The 19,128-nt window shown below is 37.0% G+C and overlaps 2 long non-coding RNA genes across 2 annotated transcripts; both read right to left on the reverse strand.

The window, feature by feature from the left end:
- Positions 1-1,403: 1,403 nt before the first annotated feature.
- LOC149212561 (uncharacterized) lies at positions 1,404-1,970 on the reverse strand. The gene is made up of 2 exons (XR_016250249.1): positions 1,931-1,970; positions 1,404-1,720 (listed from the first exon to the last, which is right to left on the reverse strand). It is a non-coding gene; the product is annotated as an uncharacterized LOC149212561 (long non-coding RNA).
- A 2,376-nt stretch (positions 1,971-4,346) lies between these two features.
- LOC149212562 (uncharacterized) lies at positions 4,347-4,987 on the reverse strand. Its single transcript, XR_016250776.1, has 2 exons — positions 4,691-4,987; positions 4,347-4,592 (listed from the first exon to the last, which is right to left on the reverse strand). It is a non-coding gene; the product is annotated as an uncharacterized LOC149212562 (long non-coding RNA).
- Between the last annotated feature and the right edge of the window lie 14,141 nt (positions 4,988-19,128).

The raw sequence follows: 19,128 nt of genomic DNA on the forward strand, positions 1-19,128 counted from the left end.
GGAAAAGAAAATAGAAATCGTGAATAGGAAATAGAGAATTTAGAGTAGTGATAGGCACACCAAATCAAGGAGCAGGATAAGACCATTTTTGGGATTTCAATCATTAGGAAAAGAGAAAGAAACAAAATACAATCTTTACAACAATGCATAGGAAATACCACACTAGGGAGAGATACCCTCATTGAGGAAAAGAAATCATGTATGGGTAATGATAAATGAAAACATCCTTAAGATAAGATTGTAGGTAAATTTCTTCTTAATTGTGAAACAACGGTCATTGCCATGCCAATATTCTAATAAAAAACATAAGTTGTTCACTGGAGTAATGACTAAAGGAGAGTTAAAATAAGATAATTACTCTTAAAATAAGATAATTACTCTCGCATGAGGAGTTGGCTATAGTTAGAGAGTCAATTAACCTAGTGTTGTTTCAAATCGATTTAATTCATAGTTTAACTTATAGTGTGTGGTTGCATGTCAAGATATTTTAGGCAAAAAAGGTTAAATACACTCCAGCGGGTTCATTGTAATCATCAAGTTTTGTGTGATCAATAGAAGAGTCATAGTTGGTGTGTTTTGGGTGAAATTTATCTTTAAGCATCTATGTCTTTTCAACAAATTGGTATCAGAGTTGAGGAAGTTTCACAAGATAATGGTGCCTGCAGAGCCACTGAAAAGAGAACAAAGAAAAAAATCCAATATATATTTTTTATAAATTGGGTTAAAATTTTTTAGAACTATTAAAAAGTGTGAAAATTTCACACTTATTTAGTAAAAAAATGGAGCAATTTTCATTTAACTGCGATTCTTGAAAATATTGAGTTAGTTGCACTTTTGTATACAATCAGGAGCACGCAAGCCTATTTTACATGGTATGCAACTGTGTGCATTATATGTGGTGTGCGGCCGTGTGCATTAATGGTAGTTGTTCGTGGATCTGTGACTCAAAACATCATTCAACGCAATTTTTTTTTATATTTGAAAGTCACGTGTGGTTTTTTCACAAAATTTTTAAAAGGTTATACGATTTCTTTTTTTTAATGGATAATTTTTTCACATCGTTTATATCCTCACGTGGTTTTTTCAAAAGAGTTTTTGAAAAGGCGATATATATGATAACAAGATGAGCTGCGGGGCAGCTAGTCCCTGCCATAATCTGGCAAATACACTGGGGTTAGGGATGCCTTTTCGCCAATGTTCTTCATGCAGATAACAATTTGTGCTGCCAATTAAAATGCAAAATAAACATCTGATGAACCTACTTTACCTGAATTTTTGAATGTGGATTGAAGAAGTTCAATCAAGAATTATCACCTGAGATGTTCTGACTATCAAGAGGACCACTGGGAGATCAAGATTTCTTCTGTAGTAGATCTTCACAATGTTTACGATGTGAATTGCTGTCACCGATGTGGCTCTAGCACCTGCAAAGATAGTAATGAGCACATGCTCTTTCAGATTGAAGGGTCCCGGATTCAGGCAAAATTCATATCTGGTCCAGGGTAGCCCATAATTTCTCTTGGACAGTGCTGCTGCCATAAAATGCCCAATTGGCAGAACAACGATTTGCTCTGAGACCGTAGTGACAGTAAGAGGTTCTCTTCTGTATGAGAAGAACTGGTTGAGAAATGAAAGAGTAATGCATGAAAGCAATCCGAGCACTCACACCCTGAATGTAAACACTGGAACTTGGAAGAGAACGATCATCGGTAAGATGTATCTGCCATTGAATTCAGAATAGTATATTTTTTAAATGTTATATAGGTTTCAATCTTGTCCCAATCTTTTCGTGGGATGTAAGTAGCATTTTTGGAATTATGCAAAGAATTTAAAATTTCAATCTAAGGTTAAAAAAAATTAAAATATAAAAAGGAATTATATTTTTAAAATATGCAATATACTGATTTAGGATGCGGTGGATATTGTTTACCTCATGACATTTGTGTCATGAGCCATCAAAATAAGCCTTTACCACGTGCATTGCATGCAACCACATACATTAGATGCGTTGGCATGTGTAAAACATATGTACGCAACCACATACATTAGATGTGTTGGCCTGTGTAAAACATATGTTGGCTAATGCAGGCATCATAGCGAAACCTGAGACAGCAGATAAAACATATGTTGGCTAACGCAGGCGTCATAGCGAAACCTGAGACAGCAGATCAATGCTCTGAGGCAGCAGGGAGGTGAGGGACTCATTCTCTGTGGCAGCGAGGAATCAGCTGCACTCGTTGAAGCATTGAAATAAGCAGTTGGAGCACCAGTTAAACTGGCTTTTTCATTCCCTGGAGCATCCCCATTCGCTGCCCCTTCTCGGACGAACTGCAAATTGTGCCTGGAATTTCACCAACTGAATTTCTTGCCTTCGAACCCTTATAATATTTGCAAGAGTTTCACTGCAAACTTCTTTTACTCTGGGAGGCTAATTTTCCCAATGATTTCTTAGTTTTTACACGTTCTCATTTTAATATTTCACAATTTTTTTGCAGTTTTTACACGTTCTCATTTTAATATTTCACAATTTTTTTGCAGTCTGTTGTTCCAGTGAATGACAAAATCTTCAGATTATGCGTTGTCTGGTAGCGGATCCTGTTTTTGGTGGGGAGATTAAAGATGTGAGGGGGGACACGAAAATTACGTGAGTGGAGAGAAGAAATCTAGGAAAGAGCTCCTAAGCCAGCTGCAGTGGATGATCTTGCTGCCAATTGCTTCTCAACAGCGAAAAACCAGGTTTGGTTCTGAAATGCAATTCTCCTGATATTATTCTAAGTATTTTATCCTTTATCTGCATTTTATCCCTAAAGTGCAAGAATCAGGGAAAGTTAGTTTGATCCCATATTGTTGCTAAAACAGTCACTATTATAATGATGGCTATGACTTATTTTTCAAAAGCAAACTTCTGAAGTATTCATAATTTTCACGCAATATATGCATGTCCAGAGCTGATTTCAAAAGCTAAGTATAGGACACATAACTTCAGAATAGCCCATACATTTGGTCAACTCGATTTTACACGTTGTGCATTTCTGGAATTAAGTATGCAAATTTATTTGCCAAGAAAAGACGGTTGTGTACATTTAATAATAAGTTTTTTTCACCTGCCATGCACTCCAGGAATAAAGAAAGATTTATATTCTTTAATAACGACAAGATGTATCTGCCATTGAATTCAGAATAGTATATTTTTTAAATGTTATATAGGTTTCAATATTGTCCCAATTTTTTCGTGGGATGTAACTAGAATTTTTGGAATTATGTAACGAATTTAAAATTTCAATCTAAGATTAAAAAAATTTAAAATATAAAAAGGAATTATATTTTTAAAATATGCAATATACTGATTTAGGACGCGGTGGATATTGTTTACCTCATGACATTTGTGTCATGAGCCATCAAAATAAGCCTTTACCACGTGCATTGCATGCAACCACATACAAATGTCATGAGCCATCAAAATAAGCCTTTACCACGTGCATTGCATGCAACCACATACATTACATGTGTTGGCCTGTGTAAAACATCTGTTGGGTAACGCAGGCGTCATAGCGAAACCTGAGACAACAGATCAATGCTCTGAGGCAGCAGGGAGGTGAGGGACTCATGCCCCTTCTCGGACGAACTGCAAATTGTGCCTGGAATTTCACCAACTGAATTTCTTGCCTTCGAACCCTTATAATATTTGCAAGAGTTTCACTGCAAACTTCTTTTACTTTGGGAGGCTAATTTGCCCAATGATTTCTTAGTTTTTACACGTTCTCATTTTAATATCTCACAATTTTTTTTGCAGTCTGTCATTCCAGTGAATGACAAAATCTTCAGATTATGCGTTGTCTGGTAGCGGATCCTGTTTTTGGTGGGGAGATTAAAGATGTCGGGACAGGAAAATTGCGTGCGTGGAGAGAAGAAATCTAGGGAAAGAGCTCGTAAGCCAGCTGCAGTGGATGATCTTGCTGCCAATTACTTCTCAACAGCGAAAAACCAGGTTTAGTTCTGAAATGCAATTCTCCTGATCATATTCTAAGTATTTTAGCCTTTATCTACATTTTATCCCTAAAGTGCAAGAATCAGGGAAAGTTAGTTTTGCAGATAAATTTATGCACGATTTTAGTTTGTTAGAACTATGAAAATGCAACTCACATTTAAATAAAAAAGCGTTAAAAATCACAATAACTCACATTTAAATAAAAAAGCGTTAAAAATCACAATATACATATTAAAAAGAAGAACAATACAACCGGATTTCTTTGTCTCCCACCATAAAGTACGGCCCAATTTTCCAATTTTTTTTATTGCTCCCCACTTTATCCCTTTCTATGATGTATCCACACGTTTTCTTACCATCTTGGGGTATGCTGGTATACAAAAACTTGATTAAGGTGAAGTAAAGGTTAACAATAAATGATTTGATTGCATAGGCAGCTAAAAATTTGAAAAAAATGAGGAACACTCAAGGCCGACGTGAAAAGAAGTTTCAATCGTGTTTATATTTGGCTCCTACGTTACGAATGAAGAGATTTCAGTTTACCTGGTTTTAAAGAAATCCATACTAAATATATTGCATTACTACAGTATCTAGCGGTATGTATCTGGAAAATAATGCAAAATTGGTTGAATCAACCTAGAATAGATAGCTCTTTTCATTTACCTGGTTTTAAAGAAATCCATACTAAATATACTGCATTACCAGAGTATCTAGCGGTTGCTCAGGGGGCAAGTTCAGCCGAAGGATCTCCTGCTTCCACCGAAGTTAGGTGATTATGGTACGAGCCAGAATCTTTCAGCGATGTGCTCTGTTTACTATTATTTCGTACCCTTCTCTTACCATACAATCATGGGCGCGATAGGTTAGCGAACAAAGGGCTCCGAGAATGAATTAATCCTGTTTTCTAAAGATCAGAACATCAATGCATCAGGACACTTGGAAAAAGCTATCAGAACATCAATGCATTGGACACTTGGAAAAAGCCATAGCGGTTGTCCAAGCCATAGCAGTTGTCGATGAAGTTGTGGCAGCTGTACATGCAGAGACAGCGCGGATGGTTATCTTATCAGCGGTGATGCTTATCTATTATAAGATCCTTGTTCTCTATTATATTAAAGAAATATACTATGATTGGCATATGATTGACATTTGATTTAATGCTAGCATTAGTTGGAAGCTGAATTTCTAAATTTCTAAATGTAAAGCGCGAATATGATATAAACTTATGTTTTCCGCCTCTCGCCTCGGGAAGAGGCTAAATAAGACGATCAACTGGATTGTTGTTCAAAAAGTTTGGTTATTCGTCATAGTAGCTAGTTATTCGGGATGATAAGCAGCTCAATTTAATGCTAAAAACAACATTTCGATTGCTATAGTCCAGCTCGCCAACATTTCGATTGCTATAGTCCTTGCCAGATCGCAGGGACTAATAAAGGTTTTAAAAAGAGGTTTTAAAAAGTGATTATAAAAGTTTTCATTCTTCTTTTTTTATAAATAATTTTTTTTATATAAAAGAAATTTTATATTAAAAAAATAGTTAAGGGTTTATTAATAAATATTTTTTGAGGAGTTTTGCAAAGTTATTAAAAGGAAAAATTTAAGGTTTTTTGAAGAAATAGTTTAAAGAAAGATGGCTTTTTCAAGTTTCTAGCCCCAGTTCCTACCATTTATAGGGAAGGATTATAATGTGTGGGCCATTAAGATGGCACCACTTTGTAGGTTCATAAGATGGCTTTTTCAAGTTTCTAGCCCCAGTTCCTACCATTTATAGGGAAGGATTATAATGTGTGGGCCATTAAGATGGCACCACTTTGTAGGTTCATGATGTTTGGGTTTTCAAAACCTAAGAATGAAGAAAAATAACGAGCTCTCACTAATGTGAAGAGGAAACAATGGAAGAAGGACAAAAAGAAGAATTCATAAGCGTTGTAGCTTATCCAGCAGGGAGTGGACCGAGCAGTGTTCCAAAAGATTATGATCGCATCTTCAACAAAGGAAGCATGAGATACTTTAGTGACAAGCTATAAAAGTATGGCGAAAGTAAATATTGTTATGTTTTAGAATACTAGGAGACATTTTGAAAGTATGCAGATGAAGGAGATAGAGGACTTCAATTCTTTCATTAATCGGATCATGATTGTCATAAATTAGTTAAAAATCTATGGTGAGGAAATTAAAGATCAAACATTGGTTGAGAAGGTCCTCAGATCTTTGTCTACCAAATTTGATGTTGTGGTAGCAGCCATAGAAGAAGCCAAGGATTTGGCATCATTAACAGTTGATGAGTTGATGGCATAACTTCTATCACATGAGGCAAGGATAGACATAAATAAGAATTCCACTTTAGAGACCACTTTCAAAAGAAAAGTTTCTATTTCAAGAGACATAGATCGAGGCAGAAGTAGATCGAGATGCAGAGGACGAGGAGGAGGATATGGTGGTCAGAGAGATGGCTGAGAAGAGCATGAAAATGAAAGTGGAAACAAATGTAGAAACATCAGCAATAATCAAATATTTGAAAAATCAAAGGTGAGATGTTATTATTGCAATAAATTTTTTCACTATGTTGGTGATTGTAGGAATAAGATAGCTGATCAAGGGAAACAAAGAGCTAATGGCACTACAGAGATTACTAACTCCATGTTCCTAGCTTGCAATACCACGCATAAACCTTCTGATAGTGTGTGGCTATTATATAGTGGTTGCAGTAACCACACGATAGGAAACAAGAATTTGGTTGCAAATTTGGATCAATCTGTGAAGACAGAGGTAAAGTTGGGCACTGAAAAGACTGTGGATATAGATGGAAAAGGAGTGGTCAACATTCTTACCAAGCAAGGGGAGCTGGAGACAATCTCATAGTTATATTATGTTGCTAGCATCAAACATAATTTGATAAGTGTTAAACAATTGACATAGAAAGGATATAGAGTCATCTTTCAAGGTCAATAATGTGTTATATATGATAATACCCCAAGCATGCAGTTGATAGAAAAGGTGCAGATGACGAGGAATAGACTCTTTCCTCTAATTATGAATTACAATGATCATGTCATTTCTTTTACAATTTCATGTTCTAATGATTATTGGTTGTGGAACTTTTGATTTAGACACTTGCACTTTTCTGGTTTAAGAGTGTTGCAGCAGAAACAGATGGTCAGAGGATTACCTCCCATCAAAGAACCTACTAGTATTTGTGAGTGTTGCATCTTGGGAAAGAAAAGCAACCTATTGAGCTAGTGCATACAAAATTGTGTGGACCTATAAGGACACAGTCGATTGGTGGAAGTAGTTACTTACTCACTTTCATTGATGACTATAGTAGAAGGACTTAGGTTTACTTCTTGAAGCAGAAGTATGAAACTTTTGCAGGGTTTAAAGAATTCAAAGCCTTAGCAAAGAACCAAACTAATCGATAGATAAAGGTATTGAGGTCAAATCGTGGTGGAGAATATGACTCAAAGGCATTCCATGATTAATGCAAACAACATGGAATCAAAGGACAGTTTACAACCAGGTACACACTACAGCAGAATGGTGTAGTAGAGAGAAAGTACATGACAATTATGAACATGGAAAGAAGCATGTTAAAAGGCAGAAAGTTGTCTAATGAGTATTGGGCAAAAGTAGTTGCATGTGTTATTTATGTGATCAACAAATTACCTTCAAAGGGTGTGATGAATAGAGTAGCAAAACAAGCATGGTCAGGTATGTCTTGTAGCGTATCTCATCTCGGAGTATTTGGATGTGTAGCTTATGCAAATGTTCCTAAAGAGCGAAGAGGCAAATTGGATGATAAAAGTGAAAAATGCATATTAACTGGTTAGAGTGAGCAATCAAAATCTTACAAATTTCATAGTCCTATCACCAAGAAGACCATAATTAGCAGAGATGTTGTCTTCAAAGAACAAGAGTCGTGGAATGGTATTAAAGACAAAAAAATTGATGCACAAGTGCCACTGATGGAAGAAGATGATGTAGCAGAAAAGGAGAAGCAAGATTCTCAGATGAAGACACCAAATAGAGACATACCAACAAGGACTGCAAGATTTTCTGAGTAGTGTGGATCTTCAAGCAGATCAATAGATCGAGGTTCTCCTACAATCAATCGGGTGATTAATAAAGAAATGGTAAGAGAAATATTAGAAGTCTGAAAGATATTTATGATGATTTGGATGTCATTTCCAATTATGTATTGTTGTCATTCCAACTTTATTCGTTTGAAGAAGAAATCAAAGATGAAAATTGGGTGCAAGCCATGGATAAAGAAATTGAAGCTATTGAAAATAATGATACATGGGATTTGGTTGATTTACCAAAGGAAAATAATCTCATTGGTGTGAAGTCGGCGTACAAGAGAAAGTTGAATGATAAAATTGAAATTGATAGATTTAAAGCAAGACTTGTACTAAAAGGATTCTCGCAGCAACTAGGAATAGACTTTGGAGATATGTTTTCTCGGTAGCCAAATTGGATACCATGAGAGAAGTTCTAGACACAACAGTTGAGAACAAGTTGAAAGCATATCAGATGGATGTGAAATCAGCCTTCTTGAATGGAATGCTAGAAGAAGAAATTTATGTGTATCACCCTCTAGGTTATGAAGTTGAAGGTAATGAAGATAAAGTTTACAAGTTGAAGAAAGCACTCTATGGACTGAAGCAAGCACCTAGAGCTTGGGGTAGCATAATCGAAAGCTACATGGTCAAGAATGGATTTTGTAGAAGCAACATTGAGCCTACCTTGTACACAAAGGTAAATGAGCATGGACATATTCTGAATGTTTGTTTATATGTTGATGACATGATTTTTACGGGTGTTTTTGAGTTAGATGAATTTAAAGCAACCATGATGAAAAAATTTGAGATGATAGATCTTAGTCTCATGAAATATTTTCTTGGCATAGAAGTTGAGAAATCTGAAAAAGGAATTTTTATTTGTGAAAATAAATATGACAAAGATTTGTTGAAAAGATTCAGGATGGAAAATTGAAAACTTGTCCCTACACGAGTTGCAACAAGTAAAAAATTAAGGATGATGAAGGATCAGATGTCAATCCAACTCTATCCAAAAGATTAGTTGGCAGCCTCATGAATCTCATAGTTATAATACCATATATTATGAAATGAGTAAGTTTGATTTCCATGTTTATAGAGACTCAAAAAGACACACATTGGAGTGTAGGAAAAAGAATTCTGAGATACATAGTATAGGAACTAGAGATTGTGGCATCATGTATGCAAGCACAAAAAAGAAGGATTTCGTTGGATACATAGATAGTGATTTTTCATGAAGTTTGGATGATAGGAAGAGAACTTCTGGTTTTGTGTTCCATTTTGGTTTTTTTGGCATCTAAGAAGCAGCCCATTGTGACACCTTTGTCAACATAAGCAAAATATGTAGCAGTAATATCAACATCATGTCAAGCTGTCTAGTTAAGAAGAGTATTTGATGGGCTCAAGTAGAAACAACAAGGATCAACAACATTATTGTTAGGTCCATATAATACTAATGATGCCCCCATTACTATTGTAGTTGTATCCCTTATTAATATTGTTGTGCCCCTATTTTCCCCATATTGTTATTGCTGTGCCCATAGAATCCCTCTATTGTTATTTTTGTGCCTTTATATTATTATTGTTAGGTCGGCTTGGTTATATTGTGACTCCTTAGACTCCTATATATAGAAAGGAGGTTTTGTCATTTGAATCATCCAAGAATTGTTCATTTATGTAATGTAAAGGAGGTTTCCCCTTCGAAGAGGCTGAATTCTAAGGTGTTGATCTATATTTTTATGACTTGGTTTCATAACATTTGGTATCAGAGATTTGGATTCTAGGGTTTCTCTACTCCAAATAGGTCATCATGGCATTTTTACTATAACTCTTTTCCTGTGATGTTTCAGAAGCGAACAAAAAACCCATTTGAGACGAAATCATGCTGAACCTCGGGTTCAAATTTCAGATCCTTTTGCGCTATATTTGCAAAGATATGATCTGAGGAAGTTGGTCTTTTTGCAGACTCCTAAATTACATTCCAAATAGGTGACCATGGGAAAATCATCATAACTTTTGTTTTGAGCATGATATTGCAATTTCATAAGAAGTTACAGAAAGAGGACAGATTGTAGTTTCCTATATATATCATTTACACCCAAAGGTCAAAACAGTGACACGTGGCTCCTCATACAAATTCGCTCTTCTAAAAAGGTATATAATTAGGTCATCTTGGGAGGTTGTGCATAACTCTTTCTTGGAGAATCTAAATTCGATAAGACTGGTGGCATTGGAAAGAGGAGAAAGAGGGCTACTACAAGTTACAATTTCAGAACTGAAAGATCTAAAATTACAGAGATACATCATATTCAATATTGAGTGCCTACAAAGTGAAAAAGGGTGTGTATTTTTTTAATATTTTCATAATATTGGTTTGAAAAATTAGTTTGAAGGAATTCAAAGGGAATAGTGAAGAATTATTATCGGTAATTGATGCCCCAAAGAAAGGAAATGGAAACACCTAGTAAACAACCTAAAAGCTCTACCATGACTCACGATGAAGAGGAAGAAATGCTACATGATATATCAAAATTACAAGACCAAGTGCAACAAATGTCACTCTCACAAAAGCTAACAGAAGCTAAGATAAATGGCGTGGAATCTAAGATAAAGGGCATGGAAGCTAAGATGAATGGCGTGGAAGCTAAGATGAATGGCATGGAAGCTGAGATGAATGGTGTGGAAACTAAGATGAATGGCATGGACGCTAAGATGGATGGCATGGATGATAAGATGGAAGAATTGAAGATAAATTTGAATAAGTTGCTACAAGAAATGGTCACCAATGGTGAAAGGGTAGTAAAGGAAACTCACGATGAGAACAAAAGAAATGTTAATCATGATTTCATAGACTCTAATGCTGGATCAAATACCCACCATATTCCAAGAATTGATATGAGCAAGTTTGATGGCAAGGATCCCGCAACATGGATACTACAGATGGAGCAATTTTTCGATCTCAATAATGTGAAAAACACACAAAAGGTACGTATTGCAACTTTATATTTGGAACCAAATCAGTTTGTATGGTATCAATGGCTTTGCTCTCGTAAACAAATTATCACATAGGCAATTTTTATGGAAGAAATGACAACACATTATGAGGATACAAAATGCAACACTTTTTTTAGCCAATTGATAAGTCTCAAACAAAAGGGTTCAATGATGGAAACTAGGAAGACTACCACTCACAACTATAAAGATGGAATTTTTGTTGCCCCTAGCCTTCCACAACCTCTAAGGTTGACACCACAAAAACTGGAAGAAAAAAGAGAAAAAGGGTTTTGTTACGGTTGCGATAGCAACTACACTAAAGGTCATAAGTGTGCTGAAAAGAAATTATTCTACATAGATTGTGGAGAGGAAGAAGAAAAGGAACAAAAAAGGGTCAAAAGAAGAGGATACACTCCAGGAAAAAAGCCTAGATAAAGAAGAAATAAATCTGACCATACCTTGTAATGCATTGGTTGGAATTACCACTCCGCAAACTATCAAGATAGAAGGACATATCAAGAAGAAAAAGGTAATAGTGTTGATTGATTCAGGAAGTACCCAAAATTTTATTCATTATAAGATAGAAAAAAAATTGAATTGCTTCCTATATCCAACACCAGAGTGTCAAGTAATGGTTGCAAGTGGACGAATGATAAATTACTCTGGAAAGTGCCATAATATCAAGCTATCCATGGGAGAATATGTATTGAATAAACCAATGCTTTCCATTCCAATGGGAGGTGTTGATGTTGTACTAGGAGTTCAATGGCTATAATCCTTGGGTACAATAGCTTTTAACTTTCAAGAATTTTTCATGAAATTTTATGTGGAACGAAAGGAAATTGAATTAAGGGGCATTGTAGGGAAACCGAGAAATATAATTAGCTCTAACGGTATGACAAAGCTTCTAAAAAAGGAAAAACGAGGTGCAATTGTACAATTATGTTTGCTAGATGTTTCCACATCGAAATCATATATTTCTCTAGATCTTTGAAAGTCTTGGAAAATCATTCCAAGGTATTTGAGACTTCCAAAGATCTCCCTCCTATTCGTGATCACAATCATGCTATTCATTTATTTCTAGGAAGTGTTCCTCCAAACATTAGGCCATACAGATATCCTTATTCCCAAAAGAGTGAAATTGAACGTATGGTTGCAGAAATGCTAGAGGCTGGTATAATTCAACCTAGCCAAAGTTCTTTCTCTACTCTAGTAGTATTGGTGCACAAGAAGGATGGATCATGGCGCATGTGTCCGGATTATAGGGAGCTCAATAAGCTCACTATTAAAGATAAGTTTCCCATTCTTGTCATTGGTGAATTATTGGATGAATAGCATGGATCAATTTACTTCACCAAGTTGGATCTTCATTCGGGACATCATCAAATCAGAATGAAGATTGAAGACATTTCGAAAATAGCATTTAGAACTTATGACAGTCAGTATGAATTTTTGGTCATGCCTTTTGGCCTTACCAATGCACCTTCTACATTTCAAGGTTTGATGAATTCCATTTTCAAGCCCTTCCTTAGAAAATTTGTGTTAGTATTTTTTTATGATATATTAATCTACAGCAAACGTTGGAAGGATCATGTTGAATATGTTGAATATGTTGACAGGGTGCTACGACTATTGGAGGAGAAACAATTATATGCAAAAAGATCCAAATGTTTCTTTGGAGTACAAGAGGTGGAATATCTGGGTCATATTGTATCTCATGAAGGAGTTAAGGTAGACCCTAGCAAAATTAAAGCCATTAAGGAATGGAAGATCCCCACATGCATTATGGGAAAATAACAGCACCTCTAACAACATTATTGAAGAAAGATGCATTTTCATGGACTCCAGAAGCAATAAAGGCCTTCGAAGATCTTAAAGAGGCAATGTGCCAAGCACCGGTCTTAGCTATACCAGAATTCAAAAAAACCTTTATTGTGGAATGTGATGCTTCAGGAAATGGAATTGGTGTTGTTTTAATGCAAGATGAAAGACCCATTGCTTTAGAAAGTCGTCCAATCAAGGGAAAGTATTTACACAAAGCTATTTATGAGAATGAAATGTTGGCAATACTACATGCACTTAAGAAATGGTGACCCTACCTAATGGGAAGACACTTCAAGGTAAAGATAGATCATGATAGCAAAAATACTTTTTAGAACAAAGATTATCCTCTAAAGAACAAAAAAAATTGGTCACAAAGGTGTTGTGTTATGACTTTGAAATCATCTACAAAAAAGGGAGGCAAAATTTTGTGGCAAATGCACTCTCAAGAAAGGATGAGGATGTGGAAGCATTGTTGTGTGCCATTTCTATTATCCAACCAGATTGGATAAACGAAGCAAGGGGGGAATGGAAGAATGACAAAGAAGTGTGGGCACTTATTCGAAAGTTACAACAAGATTCTAGTACATCTGATACATTTAGCTGGAAAAAATATTTGTTATGGTACAAAGATCGCTTATACCTCTGTAAGAATTCCCAACTCAAACAAAAGATTCTTCTAGAATTGCACACTTCTCCCTTAGGAGGGCACTCAGGATTTTTAAAAACTTACCACAGGGTTAAGAAGGAAGTTTTTTGGGATGGCCTTAAATCAGATATTCAAAAGTTTGTGGAAAAATGTTTGGTTTGCCAACAAAATAAAGTTGAAACCATTAAGACACCAGGTCTATTACAACCTTTATCCATTCCAAGCCAACGTTGGGAGGAGGTTTAAATGGATTTTATTACAGGTTTACCCAAGTCTGAGGGAAAGAGTGTCATCATGGTGGTAGTTGACAGATTACAAAGTATGCACACTTTTGTGCATTATCACATCCATTTAAAGCCAGTACAGTTTCTACTGCATTTATGGAAACAATTCAAAAGCTACATGGAAACCCAAAGATTATTGTAAGTGACAGAGATCCCATTTTTACTGGAAATTTTTGGACATAATTATTTTCTTGTCTTGGTACTCAGTTAGCTCATAGCTCATCTTATCGTCCTCAATCTGACAGGCAAACTGAGATAGTAAACAAATGTTTGGAAGGATATCTTCGTTGCTTTGTATCTGATAAATAGACACAACGGGTCAAATGGTTTCCTCTGGTTGAATGGTGGTATAACACTTCCTTCCATACTGCAATAAAAATGACCTCATTTATGGCACTTTATGGATATCAGCCACCATCCATCACATCATATTTAAGAGAAAATTCTAAGGTTTAAGCAGTGGAACATCACATCGAGCATCAACAACAAGTTCTCCAACTCTTAAAGGATGACCTTGTGTTGGCACAAAATAGAATGAAACAACAAGCAGATCAACATCGTACTAAAAAAGTTTTGATGTAGGTGATTGGGTATTCCTACGGCTAAAACCATATAAACAAATGTCCCTCAAGCAAGCTAAGAAGGATAAGAAATTATCACCAAAGTATTATGGTCTGTACAAGATGTTGCAAAAGATAGGTACTATGGCATACAAATTGGAGCTTCCTGTAGCTCCTCAAGTGCACCTAGTTTTCCATGTTTCACGTTTAAAGAAGGTTATAGGCAACAAGCTCCCAGTTGAAACAATATTACCAGAACTTGACAAGGAAGGAAAAATTATATTGGAACTGGAAGCAGTCATAGAAACAAGAACTCGAAAGCTACAAAGTCAATCCATTTCAGAGTATCTCATCAAGTGGAAGAACTTATCTGCTGAAGATTCCACATGGGAGGATGAGAATTTTATATAGAAGCATCTAGAACTACTCAAGCGTTGAGGACAACATTTTTTTGAAGGAGAGGGGCATGTTATATCCCTATAATACTAATGATTCCCACATTACTATTGTAGTTGTATCCCTTATTAATATTGTTGTGCCCCTATTGTCCCCATATTGTTATTATTGTGCCCCATAGAATCCCTCTATTGTTATTTTTATGCCTTTATATTATTATTGTTAGGTCGGCCTGGTTATATTGTGACTCCTTAGACTACTATATATAGAAAGGATGTTTTGTCATTTGAATCATCCAAGAATTGTTCATTTATGTAATGTAAAAGAGGTTGCCCCCTCGAAGAGGCTGAATTCTAAGGTGTTGATCTATCTTTTCTATCTTTTTGTGAGCTCATTTCATAACAATTATACTGTGACAATTGTTGATCAGTGGTTGTCATTGATGTCAACCCAAGCAGCACCAAGGGCTACCCAGATCTTGCATGGGAATTTTTACTTGACAACTTACTCTATTATGAGTCAAGGATCCTATATATCGATTCTCCTTGTCGATATGTTTCCACTGATATATGGCACACCATGTATTTCTTCACGGTTTGAGAGATATTCATGTTTGAAGTTAGTAACCCCAGTTAGTGGGCTAAAACCCTATGGGGTTGTGGCATGGTACTCATAATTGGTTGTGGTTATTGAATAGTAAATAATTAAAAAATAATTCTTAAATCCCTCCAACATTCCCTTGTTGAGACCCTCTCAACTCAAGACTTTCATATAAATAATGACCCTTATATCCTCCTCTTGTAGGCATTTTGTGGCTTCACATAGGCCATCGGGGCATTTTCGCTATAACTTTCTTTCTGTGAAGATTTAGAAGTTGAACTTAAACCCATTTTAGGTAAAATCTCAATGAACCTCATGTCAAAATTTAAGATATTTGTTCGTTGTAGTTTTGGAGATATGATTTGAGGAAGTTAGAGTTTTTGTAGGCTCCCGAATTCCATGTCAAACAAGTGACGTTGGGAAAATCATCATAACTTTATCTCTCAGAATTGGATTCAAATTTCATAAATAGTCACAGAAATAGGATCAACTTTGGTGTGTTGAGTAGAATTTTCAAGGCCGAAGGTCATAACAACGACACATGGAACTTCGTACAAGTTCTCTCTACTGATCCAATCTATAACCAGGTCATTGTGGGAGATTGGAGATAAATCTTTCTTAAAGAATCCAATATTCATCAGACTTGTGGGGCTGGAAAGAGGACTTACAGGGTTACCACAGAATGAAGATTCAGACCCTGGAGATCCAAAATTACATAGATACAATAGATTCAATATCGAGCACCTAGAAGGCAAGAAAAAGCATGCATTCAACGATCACTGTAGTAAGGACCACACATCAACAATCAAGGGTAAGTCTCCTACAACAAGGTATTGATGATTAATATTTACATTTTAATTTTGAGTATCATCACCGAGATATGCTTTTGTAGTGTTAGCGCTTGAAATTTCACCTCAGGCTGAGAAAGGTAAACCTCAAGGCAACATCAAACCACTTCGCCTCGTAGCTAGCCCTACGGGGTGGGAGAGGGCTCTCTCCGGTCTATCTCGGTAAAGATTTTCAATGGGTGAGATGACCAATAGGGTAACACTGATTTTAGGCTAGTAAACTGATCAAAAAGGTTGATTTGGGGTTTTTAGGGTTTTCGGTGGCAAATTGAGGGGATGGCAATTTTGGGTGCGGGGATTGGACACAGTTTCTGCAGGGGGTTCTTTGGGGCGAGGTAGGAGACAGTATTGATGCATTTGATTGAGGTGGATGGTCAGGAATTACAGGTGAGGAGCTAAGGAGAGCAAACAATAACTTTGAATTCTCCTTAAACAGTAGAAAACATTGAAATTAAACAAACTTAAAAGCAGAGCATGACAATCATGAACTCTTACTTTAACACTTCGTTTGCTTAATGTGCAGAAGGAAAAGAAAGGAAATGATTCACATAACACACTTACAAGTACATAGAGAAACACGCCATCAATACATGTAACCACAAGAATCCCAAAAAGGACTGCAAAACCCTGGTCTTCCTTAGCCAAAAATTGCAGAGATACAATGAATAATACAATGATAGTTTCTCCCCCTCAAGAGTCCAACCATGAAAATGAGAAAGAAAGTACATAATAAATATCATCTAACCTCTTTCCCTGCCTCCATGGGTCGAGCTCACTATCTTAGGAGTTGTTTCAACCACTTCTAAACTAAGCACTACAAACTAGGCAGTCAAAACAACTTGCCTCTATAAGCTAGGAAACCAATTCATTCATTTAATTTCACCTATTTCATGAATGAATCTTCTAGAAGAGATACATAAGTGTAAAAGTGTCATAAAAGTACATTAATTACATCAAAGAGGATAATAATCCACCCCAAAAAGTCAAACAGGGTCAAACTGCGTTTTTCTGAGCTGTACATTGAAATTTAGAGAAATTTGCCTGACGGGTCGCGCGCCTTTGGGACCACTTTGGGGCACTTCTAGGTGTCCAAATTGAGCAAGCGTAGGCTTGTTGGAAAGGTCTGTGAGTCTAATTTCCAACCCAACTGGAATTTCTGAATTTGGTGGTCATTTTCCCCTCCAAAATTGCAATCTCCCAAGACTGCTTTTTGTTGGGTTGTGTTATATTCTTTCCACGACTAACCTACGTAGTTAAACGGGGGGTTAGAGGGGGGCGGTAGCCCCCCCCCCTCCACGAGGTCCGGGGCAGCGCCCCGGGAAAAAAATTTTGGACCCTATATTAGGTTGGGCGAACCTACCTATGGTTTTGTGCATGATTTTCGCACATAGTATTGGACGCGATGGTTTTTCGGTCCATGGTATTGGATGCTTCGGCATGTATAAATATGTATTGTAACATTGAAAGGAACATAATGAAAAATCAAGCTGGTAGTCCCGGTTTTGGGATCCAGGGAAAAATCTCTGTGCATATGTGTTTTATGGGTTATGCTCTTGCATTGTTTATTTTCTTTGTTTAAGAATTCGTATGCAGGTAATATTTGTACAGGGTTAAAACCTACACTTTCTGTGTCTCAAAAATGTGGCAGAAAGTCATTTTTTGCTTGTTTTTTGACTTTCTGGAGGCCCAAAACTTCATAAAATCTCTTGGCCATGGATGAGCATATGTAACTTCTCATGAAAAATCTGGAAATGCTAAGTTTCTGCAAAATGGAGTTGCCAGGATGAAGGGTCGCACAGGGGGTGAGACCTGTTAATGGAGAAAACCTGTAAATTGCCTAAAAAAACCAAAATTTACCCAAAATGCTCAAAATTTCTTGGGATTTGTGTTGTGGCTAGGCTATTTAGTGCCTTGGTCCTTCAGTGAAGCCTCGGCCAAGATATGGAGGGGATCAGGCCTCTTTCTCCTTTTTTGTGCCTTGGCCAACCACCTTTGGAACATCTTCATCTTTGCCTTGCACACGTGCATTCTCGCCCAATAATGGTTCTTCATGTTTCTCAACAATTTTTTATCTTGGTTGGCCTTAGCCAACAGCTTCTCCAAGTGAGCATTGAGCCGGATAAGCATGGACTCTCGCTCAGCGGGCAATAGATCACCGGGTCTTCTTCTATTCAAGATGCGATCTCCACGAATCCTCCACAACTCATCAAGAGCTTGCTCATCCTCCAACTGCTTGTTGCGCTGCTCTAGATATGAGATTGTCCATTGTGCCCCCTCTAATCTCCTCTGCAACGCATCATTTTCAGCTCTAAGGTGTTGAATGATCTCCTTTGACTCCCAGCTAGGAGAACTGACATCAAGATCAATAAGCTTTATATCTGGAACACCTGATGGTCCCTCTTCAATCCTGGGCTGCTTGCCCCTCTCTGATACCTGTGCTGCTGAAGAAAGCGAGGCCCCTTCCACCTGATGTGGAGATAACACTCGCTGAGCAGATGAAGAAGGCGAGACCCCTTCCACGTGCTGTGGAGAAAGTACTCGCCGAACTGCTGCAAACAAGGCCCTCTGGCCTCTCTGATAAGTAACCAAAGGTGAGGAGCTGACATGTCTAGTGACGGGGATGTCATGCTGCTGTGATGGTCCTCCCTCCTCGTGAATAACCTCAGGATGTGGCAGTGGTGGTGCCATGAAAATCTCACGAGAGATGAACTCCTCCCATGAGATGCACTGCTGAGCCAACTGATGTAATACCACAAGCTGAATCAAACCATAATGGTAAAGGCTCCTATACTGCTGTGCCGGGCTCTTCCTCTGCATCATGGACACCATCCTCTCAATGTTCTGATAGAAGAAAACAGGGATGTTCATCATCCGTACCCGTGTGAAGTGCATCAATAGGCGAATATGGTACGAATATACTTGTGAAAATCTGC

Source organism: Pinus tabuliformis, chromosome 1_1 (genome assembly GCF_031772625.1).
Source record: "Pinus tabuliformis cultivar Carrire ecotype Pingquan chromosome 1_1, CPIR1, whole genome shotgun sequence".
NCBI lineage: Eukaryota > Viridiplantae > Streptophyta > Pinopsida > Pinales > Pinaceae > Pinus > Pinus tabuliformis.